At 44.2% G+C, this 22,424-nt stretch overlaps 1 protein-coding gene and 1 non-coding gene across 2 annotated transcripts in view; both read right to left on the bottom strand.

Moving 5' to 3' along the window:
• Positions 1-22,424, bottom strand: part of LOC126106657 (serine/threonine-protein kinase minibrain) — a gene marked incomplete at its 5' end in the record, with an annotated part of 140,601 nt that overhangs the window by 90,602 nt on the left and 27,575 nt on the right. The gene's annotated exons all lie outside the window — the stretch shown is intronic.
• On the bottom strand, positions 9,952-10,026 carry Trnat-ugu (transfer RNA threonine (anticodon UGU)). Its single transcript has one exon. It is a non-coding gene; the product is annotated as a tRNA-Thr (tRNA).

Raw genomic sequence — 22,424 nt, 5'->3', positions numbered from 1 at the left:
TGTTTTCTAAGATAAGTCGTAGGGTCAGTATTGCCTCACGTGTTCCAACATTTCTCCCGAATCCAAATTGATCTTTCCCGAGGCCGGGTTATACCAGTTTTTCCATTCGTCTGTAAATAATTCGCGTTAGTATTTTGCAGCTGTGACTTATTAAACTGATGGTTCGGTAATTTTCACATCTGTCAACACCTGCTTTCTTTGGGATTGGAATTATTATATTCTTCTTGAAGTCTGAGGGTATTTCGCCTGTCTCATACATCTTGCTCACCAGATGGTGGAGTTTTGTCAGGACTGGACTTTCCCAAGGCCGTCAGTAGTTCCAATGGAATGTTGTCTACTCCCGGGGCCTTGTTTCGACTCAGGTCTTTCAGTGCTCTGTCAAACTCTTCACGCAGTATCGTATCTCCCATTTCATCTTCATCTACATCCTCTTCCACTTCCATAATATTGTCCTCAAGTACATCGCCCTTGTATAGACCCTCTATATACTCCTTCCACCTTTCTGCTTTCCCTTCTTTGCTTAGAACTGGGCTTCCTTCTAAGAAACATACATCTTACGAAATGACTATACAACGAGAAATTAGAAACTAATCATTCCTCCCACGCAGTATCCGCAAACGGAACAGGGTCAGGTGGGGGAGTTCAAAGAGTGCTACCGCAAGTACCCTCCGCCACACACCGTAGGTGTAGACGCAGAAGCCGCGCGCGGGTAGACGGGTGGAGCAGAGACCGCTTGGAGCTCATTTGTCGCGACACGCCTGCTGGCTGCGGCCGTAGTAACGAACCGACGGCCACTTCCGCGTTTAATTAATTATTACGGCGCGCCTTCGTTATGCCGCGCGTCCGGTCAACGGCCGGCGGCGTTTTAAACGTCTCCCGACGCTTCTCATCTGGCAGCGAATCTGCGGGCTGGATCCGGCCCGCGGGTGAAGTTCGTGGACGGGAGAGGGAGACGCTGTAAAATTTAGCAATGGAAGCTTTTAAAGCCAGCTGATGAAAAAACCGCGACGAGTAAATAAACGTAAATATCTGAAGATGGAGCGAACAGAAAGTGAATATACACTCAAAACGCTTGTTTTGAGGCATAACTTGTTGGCGTGGCATGTCGGCAAAGGGGTGCCGCTCGTATCGCTGCGTTACTGCATAAACATTAATGACATGGACCCCATACTTTTGACGACATGCCATAAGGAACCTGCTGTTGCGTCACGTGATGAAGAGGTCCGCCGGGTTTCCGGGTTCGATTCCCGGCGGGGTCAGGGATTTTCTCTGCCTCGTGATGGCTGGGTGTTGTGTGCTGTCCTTAGGTTAGTTAGGTTTAAGTAGTTCTAAGTTCTAGGGGACTTATGACCACAGCAGTTGAGTCCCATAGTGCACAGAGCCATTTGAACCATTTGAATTTTTGAAGAGGTCCGCGAGCTAAGCATGTATTTGAATCAGACCTGTGGGTCATCAAAGTTTTCCCATGCCTGTTTTACACGAAGCGAGCGAATTATTACATTTATCTCAATCTTACATTGAAGCGCCAAAGGAATGGGTATAGGGATGCGTATTCAAATATAAAAAGATATAAACATTCAGAATACTGCGTTGCGATCGGCAACTCCTATATAAAGACAATAAGTGTCCTCCGCAGTCGTTAGATCGGTTACTGCTCCGACAAGGACAGGTTATCAAGATTTAAGTGAGTTTGAACGTGGTGTTATAGTCGGCGCACGAACAATGGGACACGGCATCTCCGAAGTGGCGATTTTCCCGTACGACCATTTCACGAACGTACCGTGAATACCAGCAATCAGGTGAAACATCAATCTCGGACTTCGCTGCGGCCGGAAAAAGGTCCTGGAAGTCGGGACCAAGAAAATCGTTCAACGTGACATAAGTGCAACCCTACCGCAAATTGCTGCAGATTTCGATGCTGGGCGATCAACAAGTGTCAGTGTACGAACCATTCAACGAAATATCATCGATACGGGCTTTCGGAGCCGGTGCTCACTCGTGTACCCTTGATGACTGCACGACACAAAGCTTTGCGCCTCGCCTGGGCCCGTCTACACCGTCAATTGACTGTTGATGACTGGAAACGTGCCATCTGGTCGGACGGGCTTCGTTTCAAATTGTATCGAGCGGATGGACGTGTACGGGCTTGGAGACAATCTCATGACTCCATGGACCTTGCATGTCGGCAGGGGACTGTTCAAGCTGATGGAGACTGTGTAATGGTGAGGAACGTGTGCAGTTGGAGTGATGTGGGACTCCTGATACGTCTAGGTACGACTCTCAGATGACACGTACGGTAAGCATCCTGTCTGATCACCTGCATCCATTCGTGTCCACTGTGCATTTCGACGGACTTGGGCAATTCCAGCAGGACAATCCGACATCCCACACGTCCATAATTGCTACAGAGTTTAAACTCTTCTGAGTTTAAACTCTTCTGAGTTCAAACACTTCCGCTGGCCACCACAATCCCCAGACACGAACATTATTGAGCATATCCGGAATGCCTTCAGTGTACATCAGTCGGGAAAAAGAAGGAAGTCATAATTATTTATTACTATGCAAATGCGGCAACACAGAAAAATTACAGATGCGTAAGTTTTCGTCGTAGTCCCCGTGGTGTGTAATGCACGATTCCTTCGCTTCGGAAGTAAGAAGAATCCTTTCGGCTGTGAATGCAGCCATTCGCGTACTGCGGTTTTCACCTCTTCATCGGTTCTCAAATGCTTGCCTCTCAGCGCTTGTTACAGTCGTCCGAACACATGTGTGTCACTTGGGGAGAGTTCTATTGCGTAAATTCAAATTTCTATCCTGTATTTTTGCTCTGACTGAGCGGCCAGCATAGAGACGAGCCGTTTTGCAACAACACACCTGCAGTCACAAGTCCTCGTCCTTAACTTCTGTATGCAAGGCGAAGGTGACTTCGTAGCATATTTGATCATCTATTACGAGGGTCGTCAATAAGTAAAGCCCCATATTTTTTTCTCAAAACATATTTATCGTTAAAGAGTCTGAATTTGGTGACAATATACATCTACATGTCTTGCCCATGTCCTATTTTTCTAAGTAGTCTCCATCACGTTCTATGGCTGTATGCCAACGTTGTGGAACAGCATGTATTCCCTGCGTTAAAAGCTCTTGTCCTGTAGGCGTAGCCATGTTTTCACTGCATGACTGACATTCTCGTCATCTTCAAAGTGTGTTCCCCATAGAGAATCTTTAAGCGGCCAAAAGAGATGGAAGTCCGAGGGTGCCAGGACTGGACTGTAGGGTGGATGAAGCAATGATGTCCAACCCAATTTGGCGGTGCGTTCCCGGGTTCTTAGACTTGTGTGTGGGCGTGCATTATCGTGTTGGAGCAAGATTTCTGCTGGATACTTGTCCGATCGAACACGTCAGAAATGGTTCTCGAGTTTATTCAGAGTCTTCACATATGTCTCTGAATTGATGGTTGACCTTCTCGGCATCACATTCACGAGAATGACGCCATCACAATCCCAGAAGACTGTCACCATCACTTTTCCGGCAGAGGGTTTTGTCTTGAATTTCTTCTTTTGTGGTGAATGGGGATGATACCACTCCATGGACTGCCTTTTTGTTTGCGGCGCAAAGTGGTGCATCCAGCCTTCGTCCCCCGTAACGGTCCGTGACAGAACGGCCTCTCCGTCGGCCTAATAACGCTCCAACAATTCAGATGAAACGGCCTTTCGGTGAATCTTGTGGTCCGCTGTGAGCATTAGTGGAATACATTTTGAGCATCTCTCTGAATATCCGAGAGTCCCGATCACTGCAGATGCACTCTCAGTGCTGACCGGCAACTGCAGAGCTAATTGTCGACTTGTGATGCGCCGGTCGGCACGAATAATGGCATCCGCACGATTCAGCATGTCTGGAGCAGTGGCTGTGACAGGACGTCCCGAGCGTGGCTGATCATGGAGCTCTGTTTCTGCATTTTCTGAGGCTGTAACTTTCTTTACCCATCGCCCAGCTGTACTATCAATTGGAGCATCGCCATACACTGCACACAAACGTTTATGGATTTTCACCACGGTCTGTTTTTCTGCACACAAGAATTCAGTAACAGTACGCTGCTTGTACCGTGAGTCGTGTGTAGACGCCATTTTGACGCTCTACTACGGCTCTGCCATCTGGCGGAACGGTTCGAGCCGGCCGGAGTGGCCGTGCGGTTCTAGGCGCTACAGTCTGGAGCCGAGCGACCGCAACGGTCGCAGGTTCGAATCCTGCCTCGGGCATGGATGTGTGTGATGTCCTTAGGTTAGTTAGGTTTAAGTAGTTCTAAGTTCTAGGGGGCTGATGACCTCCGAAGTTGAGTCCCATAGTGCTCAGAGCCATTTGAGCCATTTTTGTAACACATCATGCACAATACTGTGTCCTGAACTAACACTAATATCCAAAATAGCGGCTGTATCCTTCAAAAGCTCATCCACTGCGGAAATGTTTTCGTTCGCGACTGCGCTGCGCGGTGTGCTTGCCCAGAGTGCGGAGTCTCTTCCACAGAAGTTATGCCTCTTTTAAACAACTTCCTGCACCACTCGTACGCTGGCTGCAGGGGCACACCAGTTCTGCAATACAGTTCCCAGGGTTTAACAGCTTCACTGCTCAAAACATGTGTCGCAGATCGCTGCACCAAAGCGGTGCAAGTCGACATTGGGGCAGCCATCTTTATACCTACACAGCACATCTTCATTTTCTGTGACGTAACAACTGGCCAATTATCGGTCGTTTGTCGGAACACAAGGGCAACTCTTGCCAGCTAACTGCCCAACTGATAATACAACTTTTTAAGAATTTTACTACGCTCTCAAGATTTCTCTCGAGTCACCGTCGTCAACTATGAGGGAACTAAGAAACATAACAGCTAGGAAGCCGCAACGTGACTTCAATAATTCACGAATAGGTTCAATGACACTATCGTCTTTTGGTGACGTAATCAAGAAGCACTGGTTTGCTAGGGCGATTCACTGTCGTCGTATATCGAGAAACAATGAGCACTGTTGGATTCTTTTACAAATATACGCGTATTTAGCAGACTCCGACAATATGCACACTCTGGACAAAAAAATTAGTCAACCAAGGAGATATCATGGCCTCAGTTTAGTGAGGGAGAGAGTCCACAAGCTTCTTCAGGAATCCCGCAGCGAGCTGAATCCAAACATTGATGATTATGGGTCCCGCACACCGTTCAGCCTACCCGGCAGGCGACACTGTTACAAGCAATGTGTGGACGCGCTAACCACGTGCTGCGCTCAGTCTGCGCACAACTGTGGCACAAGCTCCGGCGTGACTGCCTTTTGCCCACCCCTGCACACCTGAGCCACTGAGCGCCCAACCCGCTGCGTACTGGAAAAACGGCTGACGCTGCTTCCTGCTCCGCAGTTAAACACGCGCATGGGACACCGCTGAAATGGCGAGAAACAGACTCATCTTAATGTTTTTCATAAGTTTACAGACAAAGTCAGGTATGAACTTTCCGGAGTACCAGTGTTTACTATAGTTACGGCACTTTTAGCAGCGAGCTGCGTGACGTAATCGGTAGCGTTGGAGAATGGTTAACGGCTGTTCCGTTGACCGCGGATTCAAATTTCCCCGTGTTCTTTTATTTCTTAAATTTTTTCGTCCAGTTCCAATACTCACGACATTTATATATAAAATTCATCAAATATATGCTAATTAACACATATATGATCAACTTGTTTCTAATAAACATACCGCAACCAAAATATCAGTTTTCATTATAAATATAAATTCTTAACTACCTATAGATATTCTTAATAAAGATTATTTAAATTAAGCAAACATATTTTTGGAACAAAAATGAAAAATCAAAAAAATGGTTCAAATGTCTCTGAGCACTATGGGACTTAACATCTATGGTCATCAGTCCCCTAGAACTTAGAACTACTTTAAACCTAACTAACCTAAGAACATGACACAACAGCCAGTCATCACGTGGCAGAGAAAAATGAAAAATCAAATACGCTTTATTCCCATTGTTTTATGTCGCAGATGTGATCGCACACAAACCGGAGTGATCAGCGTCGTAGAAACACGGAAAACAATAATTTTCACCGCATCGACACACCGTACAAATGCTGCATTTTTACAGTTGCTACCGTATCACTGCAATCTGTACGCAATAGAACTGATCTGGACTCGAGAGATTTGTCGCGAGAAATAAAAAGACATTTAAGTTGCCAGACGTTCTGGAATTAATGCACAAAACTGTCACCTGTCTCTGTCGAACGCTGGATGGCCGGGGTGCAGAATAGCAAGTCATAAAGGAAGAGGAGAAAACGTGGCGCTTCGATGACTTGGACGATTCTTTTGTTGATCGCCTCTTTATCGACGTAGCAATGACAGTTCCGGTAATGAAATTTACTCCTCGCATTCGGTTGTGGGAGCAGCTCGGAATAACTGCAAAGCTCACGCAAACAAATTACCCTAAGTTTAATTTAGGCATTTCATCACTCTTATTTCTAATTACAATACTATGATGGCTGGGAAAGTGAGTATGTTACATTTTCCGCCTGGTCCTCTAAGAAGCGTATTGTCGAAGTTTTGCCGTATATTATTTCATTCTGTTTCAGAATTAAATGACGTTCGAAGCTATACTGTTTCTCTGCTCGTCTCTTTCACTTCTTTACTACAACTGTTCCCGCCACTGCCGCCAGGTTAGTTGGATCAGCTGGGTGCCTAGCGCTGTCCCAGTTAAACGCACGATAAAGCTGCTAACCCGTATTGCCGCTTAATCAATGTGCGTCTTACGCACAGCATCTAACTTACCTTTACTATCGTACTTGATTGTACTCGAGGCAGCTTGCCTTCTGCTCCATGTGAAACGAAATGCAATGAGATCCCACCAAACGCAGAATACACGGTGTAATGTTTACATCAGCTTTATTCTTATGATGAACGCAGTTTAGTCGGTTGTATGGAATCAGCGCAGTACGATGTTAAGACAGCCACCCCAACCACAACCAAGCACCCTAGCGAACCCGGTAAGTGTGGGTTCGACACAAATGTCATTTTCTGTCGATTATTTTCACACGTCAAATCATTTCCACCACTACTCACAATCCAAACGGTGAAGCTCGACCAAATTATCACGTCACTCTGCCAACACCTAAAACCACAATTTCTACGATAACATAGTTTTCTGTTCTTTCTTCATATCATTGCTTTCAAGTCTCCTCATCCGCTGCTGGCTTTACTGGGGTGTCTGTTTCTTTTCCTCTAGACGATAACCCATTTCTCTACCAAGTCTTGTTAAAATTGCTTCATACTTTCCAGAGCTATGATGGAACATCTACCCATAAACAAAATGTAGTTGGTTGTTCAAGGATATATTCTGAGTATTTTGGTTTGCGTTAGGGTGTTCAAACTGCACGGTTGGAGCATGATGGGAATTGGCACGCGCCTTGCTGTTGTCGGCCATTTGCACGTGAAAATGCCGCGGTGCAGCGTTCCTGGGTGTATAGCGTTTGTGAAGGCCTACTATGCCAGCAACAGCAGCCCAACTGCGGCTCAACGGAAGTTTGTGACGACAACCGGTCCAAGTGTGCTAACAATCAAGAATTTGATTCGCAAGTTTGAGAGAACGGGTCGTGTTCGTGATGACAGTGTTGAAAATGTCGGTCGGCAAAAAAAGAGTGAAAACGCCTGAAAACATCGAAGGGACACGCGCTGTGTTTCAAACCAGCTCCAGGAAATCGATCAGACGAACTGCGAAACTGGTGGGAATCAATCGGGAGAAACTGAGATAAGTTGCTGTTTAAGACCTGTATCTCTTCCAATGCAAAATTCAAACCCATCAGCCATTAAGCCCCAGGGCCATGGAAAAGCGGTTGTGTTTCGCCAACACTATTGTCCACAGAATTGACGAACATGACTTTGGTGTGAATATGCTTTCGTTTAGCGACGAAGCCCACTTTCATTTGGAAGGGTTCGTCAATAAGCAAAACTGGCGCATTTGGGGGACTAAGAAGCCACAGTTCGCGATAGAGAACTCTCTTCACCCTCAACGGGTGCCTATGTGATGTGTAATGTTCAGTCACTGACTAATCGGTGCAATATTGCTCGATGGCACAGTGACTACCGAACGGTACGTGAAGGTTTTTGAGATGATTTCATCCCTGTTATCCAAAGTGAACCTGATTTCGGCAAGATGTGGTTCACGAAGGACGGAGCTCGGCCCCATCGAAGCAGGAGTGTGTCTGGTGTCCTGGAAGAGGACTCTGGAGAGCGCATTCTGGCTCTGGGGTACCCAGAGGCCACTGGCATGGGCCTCGATTGGCCGCCATATTCTCCGGATCTGAACACATGCGACTCCTTTTTGTGGGCCTATATTAAAAGACACCGTGTACAGCAATAGCCCCAAAACCACCACCACTCCGAAGGTCATCGACAGCATCGATGTTCCGACACTTAAGTGAGTCATGCAGAATTTCGCTATTCGACTACGCCACACCACCACCATTGATGACAGGCATATCGCACACATGATAACCTAAATCCGAATATCTACAATTACGCTTACATGCTGAATTAAGTGTGTGCACGCCGCAGTTTGTAACAAACTTATTTTTTTTCATATAGTTCAATAATTGTCTCTGTATATGTGTGTCTGTCTTCTTCTTTTGGTTGCTTTCTTGTCCCACAGGGTCGGATTTGGCACTGTTAATTGAAGGAGTGGCCGGATGCCCTTCCTGTCGCCACCCCGTAACACCCCCCCCCCCCCCAACGCCCCCCCCCCCCAGGATGGAATCAGTGCACCCGAACGTGTTTCATAGTTTCACATGTCTGCGAGTCGTGTAACTGAAGCGGGACATTGAGACCAGCCCGGTATTTACCTAGCGGGATGTGGAAAACCGCCTAAAAACCGCCCTCGACGTTAATCCGCAGGGCGATTCGATCCGGGGCCGGCGCGCCTACCGAAGTGCAGGAAGCAGGGCATTAGTGCTCTCGGCTGACCTGGCGGGTATGTGTCTGTGTTGCACAGAATATATCTACCTAATAGTGCAAATGTCGGGTGGAAGTCCGAACAGATTTTCTCAGCGATATTCGCCGGGGCTAGTGTACATGCATACAGTGCAAATGTCATCATGTGCACTGTGTGTGTTCTTTGGAAACAACTTTGTTTCATTCAGTCACGGTATTTGCTGTTAATAGCATTAATGTCCTTAAGCTTTAATAACTATATCCACGTTTACACGCATATCCTTATTGGTACCCTGCAAACCACTGTGCAATGTATGGCAGAGGGTGCTTCTGTTAGGGTGATTAGGGTCCCTTCATCTGTGATGAAGGATTACTTAAACGCCTCTATGTTCGCTGTAATTACTCTAACCTTGTCTTCACGGTGCCTATGGTAGTGATATCCGTAGATGCATCATTTAAGAAACACAATCTCCGTGACACAACCCCACGGGTCAAACAAACCTGTGTTCATTTGTGTCTCCCGTCTTTATACATTTTTCAACATCTTCTCTTAATCCTCTTTGGTACGGATACCACATACTTTGACAATATTCTAGGATGGTCTTTTGTAAGCTATCTCCTTTGTAGATTGACTATATTTTCTCAGTATTCTGACATTGACCAGCGTCCGCCGCTTACGAGTAGTTTACATGGGACTGAGTTTATGTGATCACTCCACATTTTCCGCTGTGGCGAGATCTTTTCTCGAAATTTCAATCACCAACTTTCTCCTCTGAATGCGAAATAATTTTACTGGCGCCAATCTAAATAGGTAGAAACGATCATCGTGATAAAATACGAGAATTCAGATCTCGTACAGAATGATTTCAGTGTTCATTTTTTCCCATACACTGTTCGAGAGCGCAACGATAGAGAAATGAAATTACAATGAAATCCACACAATTAGCTGCGTACAGGAGTTGATAAATATCAACGGGGACAGTTGAAAAGTTATGTCCCGACCGGGACTCGAACCCGGGATCTCCTGCTTACATGACAGATGCTCTATCTGACTGAGCCATCGAGGACACAAGGATAGCGCGACTGCACGAACTTGTCTCTGGCACGCTCCCAGTGAGACCCAAATTTCCAGCTTACTGGCCACACCCTATATTTGTAGTGCCCCTGCCCACGATACTGATTACTCGCGGCAGTCAATCTACCGATTTCCGTAAGAGTTTTAGCAATGTGAGTGCATCCACACTGAAGAAGATCATTGGCCGGTAAGCCTTATTTATATGAAGATGGTATTTGTTCTTTCGGACATTTATGAAAGAACAGATACCACTGCAGCTCTCGAAGAATGAGATTACAATGAAATCCAGACCATAAGCTGGTTACAGGCGCTGATAAATATCAACGGGGGCAGTAGAAAATATGTGCCACGACCGTGACTCTAGCCCGAGATCTCCTGCTTACCTGGCAGACAGTCTATCCGACTCAGCTATCGAGGACACAATTTCGTTCATCGAGATCTGCAAGGTCACCAATGGTATCTGTTCTTTGGGACAAGTCCGAAAGAACAGATTCCACCTTCATATACGATAGAGAAATATCTGAAGGTGGTTCGATGAACCCTCTGCCAGGCACTTAAGTCTGAAGTGCTGAGTAGCCATGTAGCTGTAGATACCTTCATAAATTGTTACATTCAGGTATTAGAGTTGACCAACGCCAGCTGTGGCTCGTTGGTACTGTGGTCAAGGGACGCTAACTTATTTCGTTTTATGAAGTGCACAGTTCCTGAACATTTAAAACAACTGTATAACATTGCACTATTCAGAAATTTTATGAAGATCTGACTGAATATTTGTGCAACTTTATTTAGACAAGTACTGCATCACAGGTAAGTGCATCATTTGCATGAACACTAAGGGTCCCATCATTCTTTCCTGGAACACACCTGAAGTTGCGTCTACAACTGTCTATGATTATCCATCCAAAATAGCTTCCTGTGTCCTCCCAACCAAAAAATTCTCAGTCTAGTCACAAATTTATACCGTTGATATCTGTACTGTTGTGAAGATGTTTTGACTGCAGTAGTGATACAAGGTGGGGAGGGGAGCGAGGTTACAAATGAAGCAAAATGGAATTACTTTGCAATTCCGAGAGAAGGATGTGGCAACGTATCACGTCCCCCTACACACATTTCGCTAATGCAATGATCACGACGATAAGATCGGAGAAGTGTAAGTCGTGCCGTCCGTTCCCGGCTGTCGTTTCGACAGCACACCATTCGCTGTCTGAACAGGAATACTGTTGTATACACAGAAGTCGTGAAGGCAGAAAACTGTAGCTAAATGTTGAGGCACCCATAGAGGTTCGACACGTGATGCAGTGATTGGCAGCTGACTGCCAACATAACCAAATGAAACGTATAGCGCATCAGTAGGTAGAGCTCCCATTCCAGTACGGTTAAGGGACATCGAACTTCCGCTTGTAGCAGTCACGTTCACAGAATGTCTAAGGGTACGGAGCGATTATAAAGTTGAGCGACCATGCAAGACTACAGTAACCGCAGATATGGCAGATGCCAGACAGATATTCATTGGTACAATCCTCAGGAGGACTCCTCGTTCGGCCAATACTTGAGTACTGCTCGTCAGTCTCGGATCCGCAACAGTCACGAGGTTCCAAATCGCCACGGAGGAGCTCAGTCAGTGGCAGGCGCTACCAGACAGGTAGTATGCTTCACGGTGTACTTTATTGACAAAGTTCCGAGAGCGTACGTTCCTAGAAGACTCGGACAAGATATTACTTACGCGCATGGAAATTCGGGCGGGTCGTCCCTCCAACGTACGCTGATGTGACAAAAGCCACGGGATACCTCCTAATATCAGACTGGGGACCCTTCTGCTCGGTGTAGTCTCTGGTAGTCCTCTGCAGAAATATTGAGCCATTCTGCCTCTACAGTCTCGTCCACAATATCGAAAGCGTTGCAGGTGCACGATTTAGTGTCCGAATTGACGTCTCGATTATGTCGCATAAATGTTCGATAGGATTCATATAAGGTGATATATGTGGCCAAATTGTCCAGAATGTTATTCAAACGAATCGTGAACAACAGTGGCCCGGTGACATGACGCATTGTCATACATAAAAATTGTTGGGGAATATGCAGTCCGTAATGCCTGCAAATGGTCTCCAAGTAGCCGAACATAACCATTTCCAGCCAACGATCCCTTCACCTGGACCAGAGGACCCGATGCCTTCCACGTAAACACAACCTACACCATTATGGAGCCACCACCAGCTTGCATAGTGCCATGTTGACAACTCGGGTCCACGGCTTCGTGGGGTCTCCGCCACTGTCGAACCCTTCCATCAGCTCTTATCAATTGAAATCTGGATTCATCTGACCAGGCCACGGTTTACCAGTCGTCTAGGGTCCAACCGATACGGTCACGAGCCCTGGAGAGGCGCTGCAGGCGATGTCGTGCTTTTAGCAAGGGCACTCGCGTAGGTCATCTGCTGTCACAGCACATAAACGGCAAATTTCGCCGCTCTGTCCTAACAGATACGTTCGTCTAAGGTCCCACATTGATTTCTGCGGTTATTCCACGCAGTGTTGCCTGTCTGTTAGCATTAAAAACTCTACGCAAACGCCGCTGCCCCCAGTTGTTAAGTGGACACCGTCGGCCACTGTGTTGTGCGTGGAGAGGTGTGTGTGTGTGTGTGTGTTTGTGTGTGTGTGGGGGGGGGGGGGGGTCTTCAGTCCTGAGACTGGTTTAATGCAGCTCTCCATGCTACTGTATCCTGTGCAACTTTCTTCATCTCCCAGTACCTACTGCAACCTACATCCTTCTGAATTTACTCAGTGTATTCATCTCTTGGTCTCCTCTACGATTTTTACCCTCCACGCTGCCCTCCAATACTAAATTGGTGATCCCTTGATGACTCAGTACCTGTCCTACCAACCGATCCCTTCTTCTAGTCAAGTTGTGCCACAAACTCCTCCCCAATTCTATTCACTACCTCCTCATTAGTTATGTGATCTACCCATGTAATCTTCAGCATTCTTCTGTAGCACCACATTTCGAAGGCTTCTGTTCTCTTCTTGTCTAAACTATTTATCGTCCACGTTTCCCTTCCATACAGGCTACACTCCATACAAATACTTTCAGATACGACTTCCTGACACTTAAGTCTATACTCGAAGTTAACAAAATTCTCTTCTTCAGAAACGCTTTCCTTGCCATTGCCAGTCTACATTTTATATCCTCTCTACTTCGACCATCGTCAGTTATTTTGCTCCCCAAACAGCAAAATTCTTTTACTACTTTAGGTGTCTCATTTCCTAATCTAATTCCCTCAGCATCACCCGACTTAATTCGACTACATTCCATTATCCTCGTTTTGCTTTTGTTGATATTCATCTTATATCCTCTTTTCAAGACACTGTCCATTCCGTTCAACTGCTCTTCCAAGTCCTTCGCTGTCTCTGACAGAATTACAATGTCATCGGCGAACCTCAAAGTTTTTATTTCTTCTCCATGGATTTTAATACCTACTCCGAACTTTTCTTTCGTTTCCTTTACTGCTTGCTCAATATACAGACTGAATAACATCGGGGAGAGGCTACAACCCTGTCTCACTCCCTTCCCAACCACTGTTTCCCTTTCATGTCCCTCTACTCTTATAACTGCCATCTGGTTTCTGTACAAATTGTAAATAGCCTTTCGCTCCCTGTATTTTACCCCTGCCACCTTCAGAATTTGAAAGAGAGTATTCCAGTCAACATTGTCAAAAGCTTTTGTGTTGTTGTGGAAAGTATGAAATGCATTTCGCATTGAAATCCGCACCAAATTTCGAGCCTCAGTAAAACTTCGCCAACTTGGAGATTTTGCATTCGTCTAAATCAGGGCTTCACAACATACGTGCTCGCGGAGCAAGCTGTGAGCAGCAAGGCGCGAGCACGGAAGAGCGCGAGCACGCTACCCCCACTACCGGACCAGAGCGGAGAGTGGGGAAAGTCACGTGGGGCACACAACAGCTGCCGCCAGTCAATGTAAATCCGCGGCCACCTGCAGGGATATCACTCACGAATTATTACTGTGACAAATGAAACAAATAAAGGAGAATGTACACATGCCACATAATTTTATTAGCTTAGTGTATGCCTCTACATTCGCATTAATTTGTGAACTGTTACACAATAAAAGGTGTCACTGAAGTGTGGGATTCTCGGTTATCTTGTACTTTTTGCCCTTTACAATTGCGTCTATGTTCAGAGTAATTGTTCTTGTGCATTTTAGGCGCATCGTGCAGTTTAAATTTCGATCAGACAATGCGTTCCCCAGGCGCGTCTTGTTACATTTCATTGCAGAGAACAGTTGTTCACAAACATACGTGGAACCGAACATTGATATTATTGTAGCCGCCAGTTTGTGCAAACGAGGAAATCTATCCTGAGGGAAGTGTCTGTAGAATTCCAAAATGTTTTTCTAGTTCTGAAATTTGTCTCTGTAATCTCTGTCACACTGCAGGTCAATAATTTCTTGCTGCAGCTCAGGACGAATCTCTTAAATATTCGCTGAATATGGAGAGAACAGATCAAAATCACTGTCTAGTGCTATCAGATCTTGAAAGCGCTGATCAACTAAACTATGTGAATAACGTTCACAGTCTTTGTGAACATCTTGCATGGATGATAATTTAGGAAAATGAGCTAGGTTTCCTGTTTCCAGCTGACTCACCCAAGGTGTCAATTTCATTCTAAAAGCTCGTATTCGTTCTATGAAATGAGTAATTAGCAGATCTTTACCTTGTAGTAAAATGTTCAAAGCATTCAGATGGCTAGTTAAATCTGCTAAGAACGCGAGATCACATTCAAACGTGCGCGCGCATTTCCTCTCCCTCCCCTCCCTCCCAACTCCGCGACCTTGCACCTGCTCGCGAGCACGTGCCTGAGCAGACGCGAGTACTCGCGCTCAAAACCGGCCAGTTGTTAAGCCCTGGTCTAAATCATATGGTCTTCAGTTACATAGTTTGGAAGGATTGGAGACTGTCTCTTAGAAACACATCAACCGAATTTTTAGTTGCTTCTATAAGTAGATATATTTCGCGTTTAGTTTTGGTGAATTTCTTTGATACGGAATTGAGCCTCGCTACGATTGTGTGTTCACTAATCCCTGGATCAGTCGTGGTCCTCAGGATTATTTGTGGCTATGAGGTCAAGTGTGTTTTCGTAACCATTTACAATTTGAATGGCCTCGTGAACTAATTCTTCGAAATAATTTAAAAAAAAAGGATTTAGAACAATTACGGAAGTTGTTTTCTATCTACAATAGGGTATGAAAATGTATTTCTGTCAACATACGGAAGGTAGATTGAAGTCACTGCCAACTATAATTTTATGAATAGGGTGCCTATTTGTGATGAGTCTCAAGTTTTCTTTGAACTGTTCAGCAACTCTTTCATCTGAGACCGGAGGTCGGTAAAACGATCCAGTTATTAATTTATTCCGGTTGTCGAATACAACCTGTGCCCATACTGCTTCAATGTCGCTTGTGAGCTGGAACACATGAACTTGTGCTTTTTGTTTCTGTTGTAGTGCAGATTATTACAATTACGGCTTTTCCCCCCAAAACCTAGGATGCTTTCTCTGTGACCCTGTAAATACCAGAGCTAAACAACGTAGAACAACGTACGTTACAAGCATAGCATTCTGTATTACTTCATTTCCTTGTTTCTAACATTTTAAAATTGTACGTCGACTTTAGATGACATGTCAATCATAGATGTTCTTATCTCTATTTAGAGAACGTGTTTTCAGTTACGTTTTGAACACTGTCTCGCCACACTTTATTAACTAATGTTTTTAGAGAGTAAATTAATGTGGAGTATGTCATTCTTCTTTTCAAACATTCACATACCCATTTAGTCTTTCCTTGTTGTCTTTTGGGCATGCAGTTGCAGTAATTAAAGTAGGCACAAATGCAGTGGTCAAAAAGAAATGATTAGCGTACATTCGCATTCTCTTTACATCGTTCCTTTCTCGTTGCTCCCATGGCGATGGACTGTTTCTATCGCAATCTGTAAGCGTGAAAGGAAGCTACCGTACAGGCAGAGGAATCTATATTTATACTTGGCAGAACTAATTACGTACTGACATAATCGTCGGTATTGGTTTCGTTTCCCAAGCGTTCTAAATATTTCTATTTCGGAAAAGAAGTTCTGTATTTCCGCAAGATGTCGAAGAAGAGGGTCCCTCGCGTACTGGTTGTATCGCGTAAGATGTGGAGACGGCGGTTTGAAAGCGGACTGAAGTACGAGGAAGGTCGTCTCTTACCTTAGGGATCGCTACTCAAGCTACCCGGTGAAGGGGCAAATGTCCGGCGTGGCAAATGTCCGGCATTCCAAGTGGACATCGAAGTACACGCGAAGGTGCGAGAGTACTCCGAGCGCTTGCTGCTCTGGTCTCAGCAGATCTGGATCGCTCTCGGGGGGACCGATACTAACCGAGGGCGGCCAAGTTTGTGCACGAAACAGCGAAACCGTTTCCCGGGGATGAGGGCCTTGAAGTGGGCCGCCGTGATATTAGACGTCTGGGCGGCGTCTAGACGCGACGCGCTCGCCGGCCAGGTTGGCCAATATAAAACGGATAAGCCCGCCAGTGTGGGCACAGCTCACTGTTATGAGAAACGCGCTACTCTGCATTCGCGGAGCGCCGCCTCTGGCTAGCGCAGCCCACCGGCCACTGCCCCAGCTCCTGCCTTAGCGAGACAGCCCGAATGACAACGAAACATTCCCACACGTAAATAAACCGTATCTATCTGGTAGAGGGGTCAAAATAACGCAATACGTATGTCACTTTTAAGGAGTAAAACGCACCCCGTATGTAATTTGGCATATTTAGTGGGAACTTCTTCGAAACGATGAAATATATATAAAAAAATGTGTGTCTCATGTAAAAACTGAAATGTAATTAACGTTCTTGAAAACTGTATAATAAACTTTTGTAATAATTAGAAATTAAAAACACCCCACCACCATTAACTAATTTTGAAAAATGAAAACTTTTGTTACAACATACATTAAAGGAACTTTCACGCCACACTCATCCACGTGTAATAAAGCTGGTTTCTCAAAAATCATTCTTTGGAAATAAGCTGTAACCATTGTATTTTCGGAGTATTTTCAACATATGCAATTAAAATACCTATAGAAAGAGATTTTCACTCTGCAGCGGAGTGAGCGCTGGTATGAAACTGTGTGCCGGACCGAGACTCGAACTCGGGACCTTTGCCTTTCGCGAGCAAGTGCTCTACCAACTGAACTACCCAAGCACGACTGACGCCCCGTCCTCACAGCTTTACTTCCGCCTGTACCTCGTCTCCTACCTTCCAAACTTAACAGAAGTTCTCCTACGAACCTTGCAGAATTAGCACTCCTAAAAGAAAGGATATTGCGGAGACATGGCTTAGCCACAACCTGGGGGATGTTTCCAGAATGAGGTTCTACGTTCGCAGGAGAGCTTCTGTAAAGTTTGGAAGGTAGGAGACGAGGTACTGGCAGAAGTAAAGCTGTGAGGACGGGGCGTGAATCGTGCTTGGGTAGCTCAGTTGGTATAGCACTTGCCCGCGAAAGGCAAGGTCCCGAGTTCGAGTCTCGGTCCGGCACACAGTTTTAATCTGCCAGGAAGTTTCAAAATATCTATAGTTTATTATTATCTTCGATTATTACCATTTAAAGAGAGCGTTTGAACTTCAACTACTTTATGATGATTGTTTATGTTTTTTCTGAGCCCAAATTTTCTTCATGCGTTCAATGTGTTGTTTCTTTCGCTCCGCTGTCCATTTGCATCCTGGTCTCTTCTGTGTTGTGGTGTCAAATTTATGTTTTTCGATGATGTTCCTGAATTCAGTTCTATTTTCTGCATCGTTTACTGTTATGTGTGTGTGTCTGAGGTCCTCTTCAACTTCTTTTATCCGTTTTGTTTTTCCCCTGCCTGAGTTGATGACTTTAAAAATTCGCTTTGAAATTCTGTTTTCATTGATCCTGTGGATATGTCCGTAGAACTGCATTCTTCTTTTCCTTATTGTATCCGTAATCTTCTCTCTATATTTATATAATTCTGATGTTGGTCTCTTCTGCCAGATTTCTTGCTCTTGTATCGGGCTAAAAATTTTCCTCAGAATTTTTCTTTCTTGTTCCTCTATTTCTTTGATTTTAGTTTGCCCACCTATTTGTGTTGTTTCAGATGCATACAGTGCCTCCGGAAGTACGATAGTGTTGTAATGCCTCAATTTTGCGCTAATGAATATGGACTTTTTGTTATAATAGTTCCACGTGAGTTTATATGCTTTCTGTAGTTTTTTTTATTATTTCCTCATTGGCCTTTAGGTTGATCCCTGATGGCTGGATGATTTCTCCCAGGTACTTAAAATGCGGTACTTGTACGATTTCCCCATGGGTTGTCACAACAGGCAATTTGTCTTGTGGCACTCTTTCTATGTACTGGGTTTTCTCATGCGAGATTTGCAGGCCAGATCTTTGTGCAATTTCGTGTAACTTCTCTATGGCGTTAGTGGCTTCTTTTCTATTATTTGTGAGGATTGCAAGGTCATCTGCAAAAGCTAAACACTTCACATTGAATCTATTATCTTTTCTAATGCCAATTTGGATTCCTTTGACTTCTTTTTCCCATGTCGTGATAATTTTTTCAAGAATGATATTAAAGACTAGTGGTGAAAGTCCGTCACCCTGTCGCACTCCAGTTTGGATCCCAAATGGTTCAGAGATATCCCCCATAAATATCTATAGTTTATTATTGTTCTGATTATTTATTATCCATATGTCTTAAATTGTTTTACTCAGTTTAACATCCGTGTTTCTTTTTAGTTTATCGTTTCAAATGCGCAGACTTTGTTAACTGCCGGCCGGAGTGGCCGAGCGGTTCTAGGCGCTACAGTCTGGAGCAGCGCGACCGTTACGGTCGCAGGTTCGAATCCTGCCTCGGGCATGGATGTGTGTGGTGTTAGGTTTAAGTAGTTCTAAGTTCTAGGGGACTGCTGACCTCAGCAGTCAAGTCCCATAGTGCTCAGAGCCATTTGAGCCATTTGAACTTTGTTAACTGAAAATGATAAATAACTCGTTATTATGTTACACAGGATCATTACAATAACAGTAACCTGTAAAAAATGCTTGAACCTAACGTTTCTGACACTACCCACATAGAATGGACGAAATTTCTTCACATAAGACACACAATAGACAACACAATATATAACAATATTCAGCAGGCTTCTCAAATTGTGGCAGGCGATCCTCTAAACATCCTGATTTGGACCAGGCGTATTTAATAACATTGGAAAAACTGTTCAAATGGCTCGGAGCACCATGGGACTTAACTTCTGAGGTCATCAGTCCCCTAGAACTTAAAACTACTTAAACCTAACTAACCTAAGGACATCACACACATCCATGCCCGAGGCAGGATTCGAACCTGCGACCGTAGGGATCGCGCAGTTCTAGACTGTAGCGCCTAGAACCGCTCGACCACTCCGGCCGGCTAACATTGGAAAAGCGTGGCGAAGAGAACTGATTATGTGCTAGTGACTAAAGCTTGATAATGTTGTTTCTAAGTGGAGATTCACATCAAAATCATTCAACAGCACTACAGCTAAAACCCTTCTCACAAAATTCTTCCAACATCGAAAGCCATTAAATTCAGTAGGTGTATCTGTCCCATCGAATCTTTTGGGATCATCATATGACCAAGTTTCTGATCCCAAAGAATGATGCTCAAAAATGTTTTTCCTCACCGACCACCCACATTTTCATAGTTTTAAAAGAAACTAGTGGATAGTTTGGACCGACAATTCGAAAATCTCTTTGGGATACCCAAAACGTTCTTGTGACAGCATAGAAATCTGGCAAACTAACGTCTGACCAGGTTAAAAAATATTTGAAAGAAGTTTTCTCACAATGTCGGAGAAAAATCGCTATTATCGTTAGATTCTTAGGGTGGTCAATGTGAAAGAACCGGTATGAGCATCGAACCCTTTTACAAGGAAGTTGTTAATTTGGTGATCCCAAAAGGCTCGCGGGTCAGGTATATCCGTTGGCCATTCTACGGTATTCAACGCTGGAAGAACTTGTGAGAAGTTTTTCAGATCTAGTTCTTCACATAATGAAGTTGCAGTCACTTGCACATAATCAGTTAATCAATTCTCTATGCCAAGGCTTTCCAATGTCGTGAAATATGCCTCATAAAAATTGGATATTTAGAAGGTCGCCCACCACAATTTGAGAATCCTGTTGGATTCTGTTTTATATTGCGTTGTCCGTCGTGTGTATTACGTGAAGAAACTCCGTTCATTCTGTGGGCATGGTGTAAAAAAGAAATGTTATGTTTTACGCCTTTCTTTACAGGTTATCATTACTGTAATAATTGTGTGTCATAATAATGAGTTACTCGTTATTTTCAATTAAGACAATTCGCCTATGTGAAACGGTAAACTTAAAAACTTGACTGTGAAACGTAAAATAACAATTTAAAACATAATACAAAAAAGGAAAACAAATAATTAGAACAATAATGAACGTTTAGAGATCTTAACTAGGTGAATCGAAAATACTCTAGGAGGCACACTGTGTAAACCTTATTTTCGAAGAGTCGTAATTCAGTAAGACATGGATGGAGGTGACGTGAAAGCTTCTTTAATTTTTGTTGCAACAAAAGCTTTCCCTTTTCAAAATTAAATAATCGTGGTGGGCTTATTTTGCAAAGTTTCACATTATAATAAAACTTCTGGCGAACGGTCTACCTGACGGGAGGCCCTAGTCACAAGACATTTACATTATATTGTTTTCAAGAACGTTAATTACGTTTCAACTTTTTTATGAAACATAGTTTTTATATATCATGGTTTCGAAGATATTCCCTCTAAACGCAATACGTCAAATGGGGTGTGCTTTACGAAAAAATACGTACTGCTTTACTTTGACGCATCTACATATCGCCAAGTTTCATCAATATTTTTTATTTGCCTGGAAATGTTCCCTTCTAAGTAAATAAGTGTCGTGTGACTACCAGCATTTCTATTTAACGGCACTTTAGCGGCTTGTGTGTCAATTTCGCTATTCGCGTTATCAATTGGACCTCGTTCAGAAAAATCTGAGCTGAATATTTGGGAATCGAAAGTGGATTTCTGTGTTCGTTCTTACTGATGCTACTACACCACGGAGATGCGCTACTGGCTAAATCGCGGAGGATCGCAGTCACATCTACACTTAAACACGCACTCGACTCGATGACTCATGGGTGAATTGAAGCAGGTCATACAATCTGTCGCGAGAAGTACAGAACAAAGAACACTGCGTGCTAACTAGTTCTACATGTTCGATTCAGTGTATGTAATCTACGTGAAGAACGTTAATAAATCCGTGGAGTGTAAGCTCTGCGTAATTCAAGTCTGCTTTTTTAACTACTGTATGTAAGTGAATAGACGTTTATTTAATTCACATAATCTCAAGAGCTATCTTAAGAACTTCAGTAAGAGAAAGGAAATAATTCTTAATTATTTTATCTGAAGAACTAGATGCAGAATCAAATGTATTCTTTTATTAATTTCATTTTTATTTCATTTTACTTTTTTTAAGAACACGAGAGAAAAAAGTTTCTCCCTATTAAGATCCAACTATTTCAGAAGAAGTTTTTTTTTCAATTATTCTATTCATTTAACTGAAGAGTATTTTTTTCATTTCATGTAGGCCTGTGCTGTGAAAGTGCCACGAAAAAATCCAAGGGGTGCAAGCCCCCTCCACGAAAAACACGACCACACCGTAACACCACCGCCTCCGAGTTTCACTATTGGCACTACACACACTGGCTGATGACGTTCACCGAGCATTCGCCATGGCCACACCCTGCCATCGGATCGCCACATTGTGTATCGTGATACGTAACTCCACACAACGTTTTTCCACTGTTCAATCGTCCAATGTTTACGCTCCTTGCAGCAAGCGAGGCGTCGTTTGGCATTTACCATCGTGATGTATGGCTTATGAGCAGCCGCTCATCCAAGTTTTCTCACCTCCCGCCTAAGTGTCATAGTACTTGCAGTGGATCCTGATGCAGTTTGGAATTCTTGTGTGATGGTCTGGATACATGGAAATGAAATCAGCGTTTGGCGTCATTAACCGGGAGGCCCCTTACGGGGCAGGTCCGGCCGCCTTGGGGCAGGTCTTATTACATTCGACGCCACATAGGGCGACCTGCGCGCCGGATGGGGATGAAATGATGATGAAGACAACACAACACCCAGTCCCTGACCCAATTATACTAGACTGTCCTTAAACTGACATACAATATTTTTAGCGCAACGCAATCTGACTTTCAATAATCCCTACAAAAGAATGGCCCTGACTAACATTAACCTATACCTTTCACAAATCACTTACCTCACCAAAAATCTTCGTTACTC

The sequence above is a fragment of the Schistocerca cancellata genome, chromosome 10, assembly GCF_023864275.1.
Source record: "Schistocerca cancellata isolate TAMUIC-IGC-003103 chromosome 10, iqSchCanc2.1, whole genome shotgun sequence".
In the NCBI taxonomy this organism is placed as follows: Eukaryota; Metazoa; Arthropoda; class Insecta; order Orthoptera; family Acrididae; genus Schistocerca; species Schistocerca cancellata.
Note: the sequence above shows the minus strand (reverse complement) of the source record. Positions and strands in the feature narration are given on the sequence as shown.